This window comes from Triplophysa rosa, linkage group LG20 (genome assembly GCF_024868665.1).
Source record: "Triplophysa rosa linkage group LG20, Trosa_1v2, whole genome shotgun sequence".
NCBI lineage: Eukaryota > Metazoa > Chordata > Actinopteri > Cypriniformes > Nemacheilidae > Triplophysa > Triplophysa rosa.
In genome coordinates this window covers 9327523-9339364 of record NC_079909.1, presented here as the reverse complement: position 1 = coordinate 9339364, position 11842 = coordinate 9327523, and positions in this window count along the sequence as shown.

The following is an 11842-nucleotide window of genomic DNA, read 5'->3' as shown; positions in this document are numbered from 1 at the left end:
TCACTTTAGAATAAATAATAGGTAATCACATGATAAAAGATCTTTGCTCTTCTTCCTCATACCTTTGTTGTTGTGTTAAAAAATGTCTCACGCCTCAAGCTTGGATGACATTTCAAAGTTAAACAGGAGCAGATGTCTAGTACCCACACCACCACCACTCCTACATCATTGCCTGCAATATATTAATTAAAAACAGTGAACTTATTCGGCTTGCTGTGTATGTGTGTGCGTGTGCGCGTGCGCGTGCGTGCGTGCGTGCGTGTGTGTGTGTGTGTGTGTGTGTGTGTGTGTAGTATTGAATTTACTGAGAGGGGCTTCTGTGACTGGAAAACCCAGCTTTTGACTGCTTGTCTCCAGATGAGAGACTCTCATATCTCAACCCATCCCTTCTCAGTTTCTTTCCGCGCAATAATGAAAAATTGACCCGCTGAGAGCATCTAACCACAACGCTCTCCCCAGAGATCCACCTGCATATGGTCAATTTATGTATCTCACAATAGCAATAGCAGACCAGAGTAATGTTCCTAAAGACAGTAATGAAGATCTATTAGATGCTGGTAGTAATGTTTTTGGAGGGAAAGAGAAGACGTCTATGTAACATTAATACACTGCCGGAGACACTTTCATTGTAATAACAGCGCTGAGTAAGGTTAATAGATTAAAATGTCTCGAGTGAGAGTCTTGACCTTCAAATGTACTTACTGGTCAGATTGTTTTTATAATGACAAGTCACTATCACAAACAAATGATATGCAACAGTCAACGGTTTCATTAAAGCCAGAGGTATCAGCTATATTCCTACGTGATGTCTCCAGCTTCCATACAAACCATAAAGACATTCCAGCACACAAAGGAAGGAAACAACAGCAACGTTGCAATTGTTAACAAAATGTCTCCTAGCAACCAGATTTTTGGCGACAAAGGCTGTGCTGTTGTTTGATTGTCAACAAAGATGTCTCCCAGCAACCGAAATGGATGAATGGTGCTGTGCAATCAAATATTTCTGTTGTAGGTGTATGATTATGAACAGAATACAATGCATGTGGAATGATATTTTAATTGTAAAACCTCAAAGTTTGTCACATTTATCACAGATTCATGGCAGTTTTACATTTTAGCAAATTGGCGTCTATTTGTTATGAATTTGTTCAATTTATATGTGCTTTTAGGGTGGGGTAAGGCAGGGTGCACCTAGTGTTGTAGTCGAGACCACCAAAACCGAGACCTAGACAAGACCAAGACCAAGGCAGCCCGAGACCGAGTCGAGACCAAGACCAGCACTCCCAAAATTCATTCAAAAGATCCACAAAACAGTAAAACTTGGGTGATTTATTGTGCAGAAATTGTATTGTGTATTGATGTTCCATGTTTTATCACCCACCTACTGTAACATATTACAATTTTTGTGCAGGTAAACATTCCAACAACTAAACATAAAAAAACGATAAATTTAAAAGAAAATATCAATTTAAGTCTGTGACCTTCAACAAAACAAAACTGAATTAGTTTCATTGCTTTTTTCATCTAATCAATGGCAAAATAGCCGTGTGTTGCTCAGAAATGCACAAAAGTTCAGATTTGTTCTAGATTTGTTTGGGACTAGCCAAAATAGAACAAAAACTTGTGTTTAATTGTGTCTAAAACTTAAGTCACTTATTAACTCAATGTTTATTGAATAATTCTACAAAATCAATATCACATCAGATGTTATTAATTAAAAAACAAGATCTCATACAAGTACCTTTTTTGCAATCACATCTCGGATATTGTGGGCCTTTGTGTGTATTCATTTTGTAGACAGATATCTTTAAGACAATCCCATTCTTCTCTAACCAGCAGTAAGTAAGAGTAACAAAAGTAACAGAAAAATCAAATAAGCAACAAGTGGTGAATGCTTTTAAGTTTTACATCCAATCACATAAATGATGTTAACACATAAATCAGACAATGCACCAGCTATTTAGTGTAATTCCCACAGTTGTGGTCTTGACCGGTCTTGAAATAAAATCCTGAGACCAATAAGTCTGAGACCAAGACAAGACCGAGATCAAAGACAGTCGAGACCGAGAAAAGACCAAGACCATCAAAAAATGAGTACACCAGGTGCACCTACGTATATACTTGCTTCTTTCTAATGCGATTTTGTGATTCACATTGTATAAATTCACACAGAATCTGCACCTCAAAACAATTGTTTTGCTGTGAGATCAGGTTGCATTTTTCCACATTTCTTCTCAAAGCTAGACACATAATGATACTGTAAATTCCTGTTTTCATGGTTAAATATAAATGTCTTTGAAATGTTCTGGATCGTGAATCACTGTGAAAGTCTGCTCTTTTTGATTATGTTTGTTTGTTGTTACCTATATTTAGTGTCTTGCCATATTCTCTAGTTTGCTCTCAAAATATATGCTGAAATAAGAGGAGGCAGAATACACTGGATATAGTCAATCACACATCTGTAGGACTTCATTATATCTGTATCAGATTTGACGCGACAGGTTTTTCAGAGTCCATGTTTATATGCTCCATATTACAGTAAGAGCACGTTCTCTTTTCTCTCTGCTTTTGTGCAGCACCATTTCTTTTATCGTTTCATTTTCCGTCAGGTCGCTGCAAACTTTTCTATAAGTTCTATTCATCCCTTTTTAACAGAAATGTCTAGCTGATGTCAAGCTGAAAATTCATTGCCTACCCTTGACATTTATAAATAACTATATGTTTGACAATTGCTCGAACACTCATTTTTAGACACAGAAGGAAAAGAAAGAAAGCCTGTTATTTTATTCTCAAGTTAGGGAGAATCTGTGCTCAATTTCTGTCATTTATCCGTTCAATTTTGGAGGACAAAAATGTGGCAATGCAAACCTGGAATATTATTTGATGGCTGTTCTGGCAAGACATATCTGTTCCTCTTCAGCCAATCCAAGACTAAAATGTCTGCATTCTGACATGGCTGTGAAACACTCTACCTGTCCATCCATTTCATCCACCTGCCAGAAATACTTGAGCAAGGACAGTGTAAGAATGTGTGTTTATCTTCCTGTTTCATGGGATTGTAATTAAATGAACATTCAGTGACCTCTGAGAGGAAATGGAGAAGGACGACCATGCACGTACGCCCTTTTCTTTCCCCCGAGGCCTCAAACCACGCCGCTCTTAGCAGAAAAACATCTCGCCTGTGTCACCTTTTCATCTGACTGAGAATGTGCTCGGCATATGTGCCTGTGACTGTCTTTCAACCCCACATTCATAGTCGACTCTATTTTGAAGCTAAACATGGAATAAACACCTTTATTTCTCTCTGACCTAAATATGATTTTGATGTAAACGGTGGATTGTTTTGTTCTATTTTGAGAATAGTAAATATTGCACAAAGCCTATAAATATTTAGTGTTAAATCAAACATGGTAAGCCATCTACCAAGACTGCATTTTAGGGCAGCACTTGGTATTTTCATCAAGCGTGTCATTACTACACAAATTCTCATAACCCATAAATGCTCAATTGAAAACAAAAAGATTATTTGTGATTAATCGGGACCAAAATAACTGTTTGTGTTTATATTATATGTGTGTGGCATGTATATTTATATGTACTGTATATATAAATGCACAAACATACATACATGTGTATATACAACAATATTTTCTATAGAAGTATCATTTACATCATGTGTGAATATTAGGGCTGTCAAACGATTAATCGCTATTAATCTCATCCAGAATAAAAGTTTGCGTTTGCACAGTATATGTGTACTGTGCATATTAATTTTGTATTAATAAACACATACACGTACATGCATATATTTAAGAACAATATTAAAATAAATATATATATAATATATATATATATATTATATATATAATTCTAATTATTGGTAAATATAAATAAATACATCCAAATATTTCTTAAATATATATACATGTTTATAAATACAAAATTATTATGCACAGTGCACAGACATATACTATGTAAACACAAACTTTTATTCTGGATGTGATTAAGCGTGATTAATCGTTTGACAGCCCTAATAAATCTAAATATGTATAAGGCTACTCATTTTTCTAAATATATGTATGTTTGTGTATTTATATATTCATATAAATATACACACCACACACATATTACATAAACACAAACAGTTAATTTGGAATTTGACAGCAATCATTGCTCAGCATAAATTTGGACAACCCAGCACTTCACAGTGTGCTTGACACATTACTAACATTTAAGTATTTCCCTTTTTATTTCATTGGACAGTGTGTGTAATTATTGCAGATCTCTCTTTCAGCCCATTACAGTTTGCAATGTGTAAATATCATCATTTAATTGTTTACGAATGTTTGTGACAGTTGCAATACAGCCTGTGGAGGCACACCAAGCATAGAGAATGTGAAGCTGATGTCACGCCCTATGTTGCAGTGGCGCCGCCATCTTGGGAGGTTAATACTCCACTGCTATTATTGTTTTGATATGTACCGTTACTTGTTTTGTTTGATATATGGAGAAATCAAAAGTGAAAGAACCATGGGCTTTTCCTGAAAGACTCTGCGTGATGCTATTGCAGTTTTTAACACAGCAAGATTGACCTACCATAGTTATATTTCCTAATCAAACAAGAAAAACAAAACACTGCATTGAAAGCACTAACACCCATCCTCCCAAGATGGCGCAACATTCAACGTGGCGTGATGTCGATTAACAAGCTCTATAGCCTGTTTTATAGACCGTTTCATTGGATGTGTGCGCCTGGACTGCCGCGTTCGGTCTGTTTTTGTTTATCGGTCTGGCTAGTGTCTAATACTTTAACTATTTATATTTTATTTTATTTGTGTTAATATTAAAATGCATTAGTATTTTAATGTATAATAATTGTATTAAATGAACGATTTGTTGAATTGTGTTGTTAATTTTATTAAGTAAACTATCTGTTGAATGGGTCCTCTAGTTTTGTCGCATTTAAAGAAACTGTATGGGACATTGACATCTAGTGGTTGAGATTGGTATCGCAGTCTAAATTCAAATATTGGAGAGCTAAATTTAGCCAAGTAACGGATCTTCTAGGTTTCTTTTGCTTGTTATCAGAAATAATCTACAGGCACTCTATTATTCTATTATGTGCACCGGAAGAAGGGCAGTCCACGAATGCGTGCATGCGCAGTAACGTTTGTTTATGTTGTTGCTTTGAAACCATCTATAGAGTTTATATTAGCAAAAAGGAATTGCAATTACTTTTCAAGTCTGTTTCATAGAAACCTACATGCTTTCAATCTTATTTAAAACCTCTGTGGTATAAAGCCAGGTGATCCTCGTATCTGACCATTACGTTATTTTCCCAAGAGTGAAAAATATGAGGTTATGCTGTTACCAAAGGCAGCAATAACACTGAAATATCATGGAGAGATTGTGAAAAAAATATGGCTTTAATTATTTTCCATTAACCCTGGTTTATTTCACACCTAATTGAATGCAGACACAGAAATAGAACATGCTGTGCACCGCTACATCTTTTCAACACAAAATCTATCTATCTATCTATCTATCTATCTATCTATCTATCTATCTATCTATCTATCGATCGATCGATCGATCGATCGATCCATCCATCCATCCATCCATCCATCCATCCATCCATCCATCCATCCATCCATCCATCCATCCATCCATCCATCCATCCATCCATCCATCCATCTATCTATCTATCTATATAGTATATAGTGTATAAGTTCAGGATCACTGGTGAACATATGCAACAAAAGTGGTTGTTCCTCTCAATTTTTCAGTCTAGGGCTATGACATTCTGGTTGAACTTTGACATTTATCTATCTCTGTGCTGTCACAGAATGGACACATCTGTCTGCTGCAGTCCCCTTTGACCTCTGATAACATCACCCATTGATAAAGCCAACAAATAAATCCACACAAAAGATGCCTGGCTCTGCATATACACTCAATTATTCAGACTGAAAGGTTTGGCAAAGCAGCACACGCCTTCCTTTTTGTTTTTTTCCAGCACGCAACATAAGACAAGTGGGGTATTTTTATACTGCTTTGGATCTTTCCTCTGGAGCAGATGAAACTCCATTTATAATTCATGCACAGCCTGCAGATGAAACAGAATCATCCCTGCTTTTGAGGTCACACAATGTGTCACCGTGAGCAATGTTTCAAGGGAGAAATCAAGACCCCAACAGACTATATATTGGTGTCTGTTTGCACCCCGGATTTACATTTAGAGCATAATATTTGGAGAGTCTTACGTAAGACATTAAAAGAATGTCAGAATTATATTTGTATTTGTTACTGCTGTCTCACAGCTCAGCCGGTCTCCTGTCTATCTTCACAGACTCATCTCCTTCACACTCACAAGATAAGTGATGGCCAGTTCCTCTCAGGGTGACATAAATCAACTTGAAGAAAGCCCTCAGAGAACTGGACGTGGTGAGCACTCTTTAGATGAGACTTCCTCCTGACAGTTGGAACTGCTACAATTGGACATGCTGAATATATTGGGGAGTTATATGATCTGAGAGCAGCGAGACAGCTCAAAAGTGTTGGTTGTTTATGTATGGGAGATGCAGAGATGATCAAGGTCCCCGTTTAACGTTCTTACTGGCATAAGCCAAAGTACATAAGTCATACTCTGTGGACCTTGTTGTTTATTTTGGCAGTTTTATGGCTTTGACAACCAAAATAGATCCTGATTAACATTCTGGTTTTTTTATAGGCTGTGACTTTTACTAACCAAAAAAACTATTCAGCAGTAAGTCAAAATAAGTTAAAGCATATTTCTTTTTGCTGTGCTACTTTTATATTGTTTTCCTAAGTAAACACGTCTTCGTAGATCGCTGTGTCAAGTTAAAAGAATTTCAACTTTTATGCGCAATGCAGCTCATCAATGTCAATCAGAAGACCCTGAAGGCGGGGCAAGCTTTGGTACAGTTATGCAGATGATTATGTACAATTGTCTGCTGTTTCCTACATTTGTAGTTGCTTATGTCATTTTCATCAAAATACATTATACTGGTTTACAGTTGAAGAGTCGTACACCTCAAAACATTTAGGAATTAGTTCATTGCCTAAACCATTAAATGCAAAATGGTTGACCTTTTTTGTCATAATCTCATAAGCATGTTTTCTATAGATTTCTTTTAGACGTTTCTAATTGTGAACTCAATTGATAAATTGCTGTCAAGTGAATCTTGATTTTCACTAATGAAGGGGAATGTGTGAAGTGTTAGATCAACCAATCATCAAGCAGTTCTCTAGAATATCTCATGGGTGCATCTCATGAGCCTTCAACTAGCAAGAATATTTACAGTAGACACAGCACAACACAATTGTTACTGTACTATTTCTAACAATGGAAGCACGACAAGAAAATATACAGGGTCAACAGCCTGGAAGAAGAGGAGTACGAATGCGTGGTGGAAGGGTAGGGAGGCAAAACAGAGGAAGAGGTAGAAGAGGACGTAGGTCCATTTCTGATGAAATTAGGGCCACTATTGTGGACCGTGTTCTCAATCACGGCCTTTCAATGGCTGAGGCTGGTCGAAGGGTGCAGGCAAATGTTGGGAGATCAACTGATGGAATTCCTCCCACCATACTCCACATTCCTTAACCCAATTGAGGAGTTCTTCTTGGCATGGAGGTAGAAGGTCTATGATTGCCATCCTCATACTCAAATGACCCTGTTGATTGCAATGGATGCAGCATGTGATGACATCACAGTAGACCACTGCAGAGGGTGGATAAGACATTCCAAACGATTCTCTCCATGTTGCATTGCAAGGGAAGATATCCGTTGTGATGTAGATGAGAATCTGTGGCCTGACAGACTGGAACGTCAGGACATGTAAAAATATTGAACTCTAGTTCCTCATTCAGCATTGCACTCTTATAGAGTACAACGGTTTGTTTGCTACTGTAAAAACATTTTGTAACCTATCCAACTCAAAAATTGCTGTAAGTTGCAAGAAATATACTGTTGCCACAAGTTACAGTAGTACTTGATAGTTGTGGCACTTGAAAAATGTAGGGCAGTTTAGGGCAATTGAAGAGTTGGAGAGCTTTTAATTTTTTGACATTGTAGGTTTACATAAAGTTAGTAATTTTGTTATTTTTACAGTTTACCTGTATCACAGTCTCATTGTAATTTGTTTACAGAACCAAAGTAAAGCTGTAAATGGAAATTCTTTCTTCATCTCTTTCAATCTCTTGCAATATTTCAAATACACAAATGTGTAACGTCATACTGTTGAAATTGAAAAAGTGCAGCCTTGTTCATTTACAATCATCACTATCAAAACTGTAGCCATATCGTTCACATCAGAAAATACTGACACTGTAATTGCGTGCTCTTGTTATATTGACAACATGGCTAAACATTTGGGCTTGCCATTTTCATGGGACTGACATGTTCACTGATGTAAAAATTAAATTTTGAGAGATGAACTAAGGATTTTAAACAAGTTACATGCTTTTTCAGGAAATCCATGATGTTGTGCAGTTTGTACAAATTGTTATGAGAAATGGACATATTATTTAGCTAATTTAAAGAATGATTTGAGAAATGCTCCAAAGCGACTGAGAAAAACTGTAATACGATTGAATGTACTCACATGTAGATCTTAAGTTAGTTTTTACTGTGCCCAGGGCTACCAGTTAAAACCAAGAGCTGGAAATAGAAATGGAAACCAAGAGATCAACAACATTATTGATCCATATTCGCGTCTTAGAAGTCACACGATGCATCCCTGTCATAGGACTACACACATTAAAACCCTCATTCAAAATCAATAGGGAAATCATTTTCACATAACATTTATAACTGAAAAGTAGTTCACAGTCTCATTGTCTCAACAGTTTTTCGCACGTACACATGAAAAGTTGCAGCTTTGGAAGGAAGAGTAAGGAGGGTTTTTAATTGAGCAGCCGCTTGGGAGCTCACACACTCTCAGATCCTGCTTAACTAGGTCAGCACAGCGTCGCCATCTGCGGAGATTTCGGTTTGCATATAGACAAAGTTGTGGTCTATCGCATATCTCCAGTTACAGACTAAAGGAAACTTCACTTCATGCTGGCTACGACAGGGTAGAAAACTATTATGATCCATTGAATTCACACTCTCTCTGAGGTTTCCTCCACATTCATAGTGTGCCGTACTGTCGTCGCTGACGTCCTAGCTGCAGCCGCAGTCAATTTCTATCTGGGCTTATTATGGCCTCCAAACTGAAGTATGCAAACAACAAGAAGTCGGAATCTTTCAGGCATGAAATTACCAGTCTTCCCCATGTAGCTTAGTCAGCAGCTAACAGGAAGTGTATGCTGTAGGCTAATATAAATGCTTCATTTTAAACCCAGGGTACCGTGGTTACTGTTGCGACAGATATTGTGAGAACTGCCTGCCAGGCTTAATGAAAAATGAATGACAGTATGATCGAATAACATGGCCCCAAACTGTATCATTATTAATAGGGAGTCAGACGAGAGGCAGCTGAAACTTTCAGCACTGAGTGAACACGAGATGTTTAGTATTGCATAAAATTTGTGTTTATTCTGCCGATGATGTAATATATTGTTGTTTCTGAGCCAGTTGTTGCATTGTTTAAAAACAAAACAAACAACATTCCTTGAGTTCAAATTGCTTCATTTTCATCACAAATTCCATTGACAAACAACTTAAAAGGACAGTTCACGCCAAAATGAAAAATTTCTTACCATTATGTCATTTCAAACCTGCATGACTTTCTTTTTTCTGCAGAACACAAGAGAAAACATTTTTTATAATGTTGGTAACCAAACAACACTCTCCCCCCGTTGACTTGTGTATATTGTATTGTATGAGACATTTCTCAAAATATCTTCTTTTGTGTTCTACAGAAAAAAGTCATATACAAGTTTTGAATGATATAAGGGTGAATAAATGATGACAGAATTTTTATTTTTGGTTTTGGACTCATGTTTTCGAATTTGAATGGCATACATTCCTTTGAATCGAACCTGTAACCTTGGCATGCTGAATTGAAATTTCAAGAGCTAAAAGTCAGTATGCACAGAACACCGTAGGCTAGTATTACACATACATACCAGAAGTCTCACCTCATTATGGCCAAAGCCAGACGTCTGCGAGCAGAGCGCTACATTTCAATCATGATTCTCCATCATCTCTATGATGGACAAGGAGGGGAGCTGACCCTTCTGCCCCCTTTCAAAGATGATGGGATCAGGAAAAATTTGTGCATCACACTGCACCAGTTTCACGACTGCCTATAGCCTCCATTTCTCAATGCTCACAGTCAGAACATAGAGCATTTTGCATAATGGAAAAAGCCCTTTGGATCTCTTCATATGGGTCAACATCATTCCGTTTGTAAACATCTCACCACACCAAAATTCTTCTCAAGGCTGCTTTGATGTTTTAACATGCAAATTAGTCTTCTTCCTGCCAAATGGGCAACTTTAACATAAATATGTGCTTGAATTGCATAATACTGGAAGTGTGTACTTTACACATTTTCGAGTGTAACAGAGCAGTTCCATAAGGCTAGGTTAGTTGACCTCCAATAAGACTAAGAGCTTGAGGACCCTATAATACATGTTTATTGATGTGTATTAGAAAAAGGAAAAAATAGACTGTAATGTGACAATTTTAGACCTGTGGTTCTCAACTGGTTTAGTTCCACGACCCAGATTTGACATTGTACATTAAATGTCTTCAAACATTGAAATGATTGACTATAAACTGCATAGTTGATAAAGTAACGAAACTTAACGAAAAGTTACGTTACGTTTAGTTTCGGTTTCTCACTTAAGTCATTATTTATATCGGTGCTGTCCTTCTTAAACCTTGTATCTCCATATTCCGTGATTTTTGCCATAAATCATTATTAGCCACCCTTTATGTTTGTCACATATAGTGTTGAGTTTTGCAAATATCTAACCCAAAAAAAATACTAAAAAGTGCTTGTCAACTTTGACAACACAGCATTTAATCATTTAAAAAATACATTTCCTGAAAAACAGTGAATTTGGACATCCGAAGTTTCAGAAGGACAGCGATGGTACATCACTATGTTTGTGATCTAGGCCTATATTGGGATAATGTGGCCAATTATAAAGTTGCCGCAAAGAAACAGTTATGATATTTCCAAAACTATCTAATTAATATGCAATATTTTCACTACAAAATGCGAAGACACTTTTAGGTTACATGTGGGTGTAATGACGAGCGTGGAACAAAAGGCCTCAAGCTGAGAGTTTTCTAACTCTTGACTGGTTAGCAGAGTGAATCTAAAGTGTGTCTCTATGTGTATGGGTAATGACTTCCTCATTCTTGATGAATTACATTAGTGTGGAAATCAGCAATTAGAAAAGGACATGTTTGTTGTCCTTATTGTTTACATTTAAAGAGATAATGAACTGAATAAATTAAATGAAGTCAAACAATGACAAAGAAAGAAAGAAAGAAAGAAAGAAAGAAAGAAAGAAAGAAAGAAAGAAAGAAAGAAAGAAAGAAAGAAAGAAAGAAAGAAAGAGCGGAAAACAATGAGCTTTCTTTTTTTTTCAAATGCATGCAACGGCTCTTTTCATTTCACAGGATTCATATGGTTTCCAATGGGCAGTGTCACACCTTGTGCAGATCTGCCTGACCCAGTATCATAGACTTTGAGGTGAGCTTTGAAGAGCAATTAGCAACCAGATCAAAGAGGTGGCGAGCATCACAGCATTTCAGCTTCACTGAACAAAAAATGAAAGGTCTGCTTTTCACCGAATTAAATATAGCCTGAAACAGGTGTTCCAGAGACCCTGTTCTGGGCCTCTTGATGTATTGGCGTTT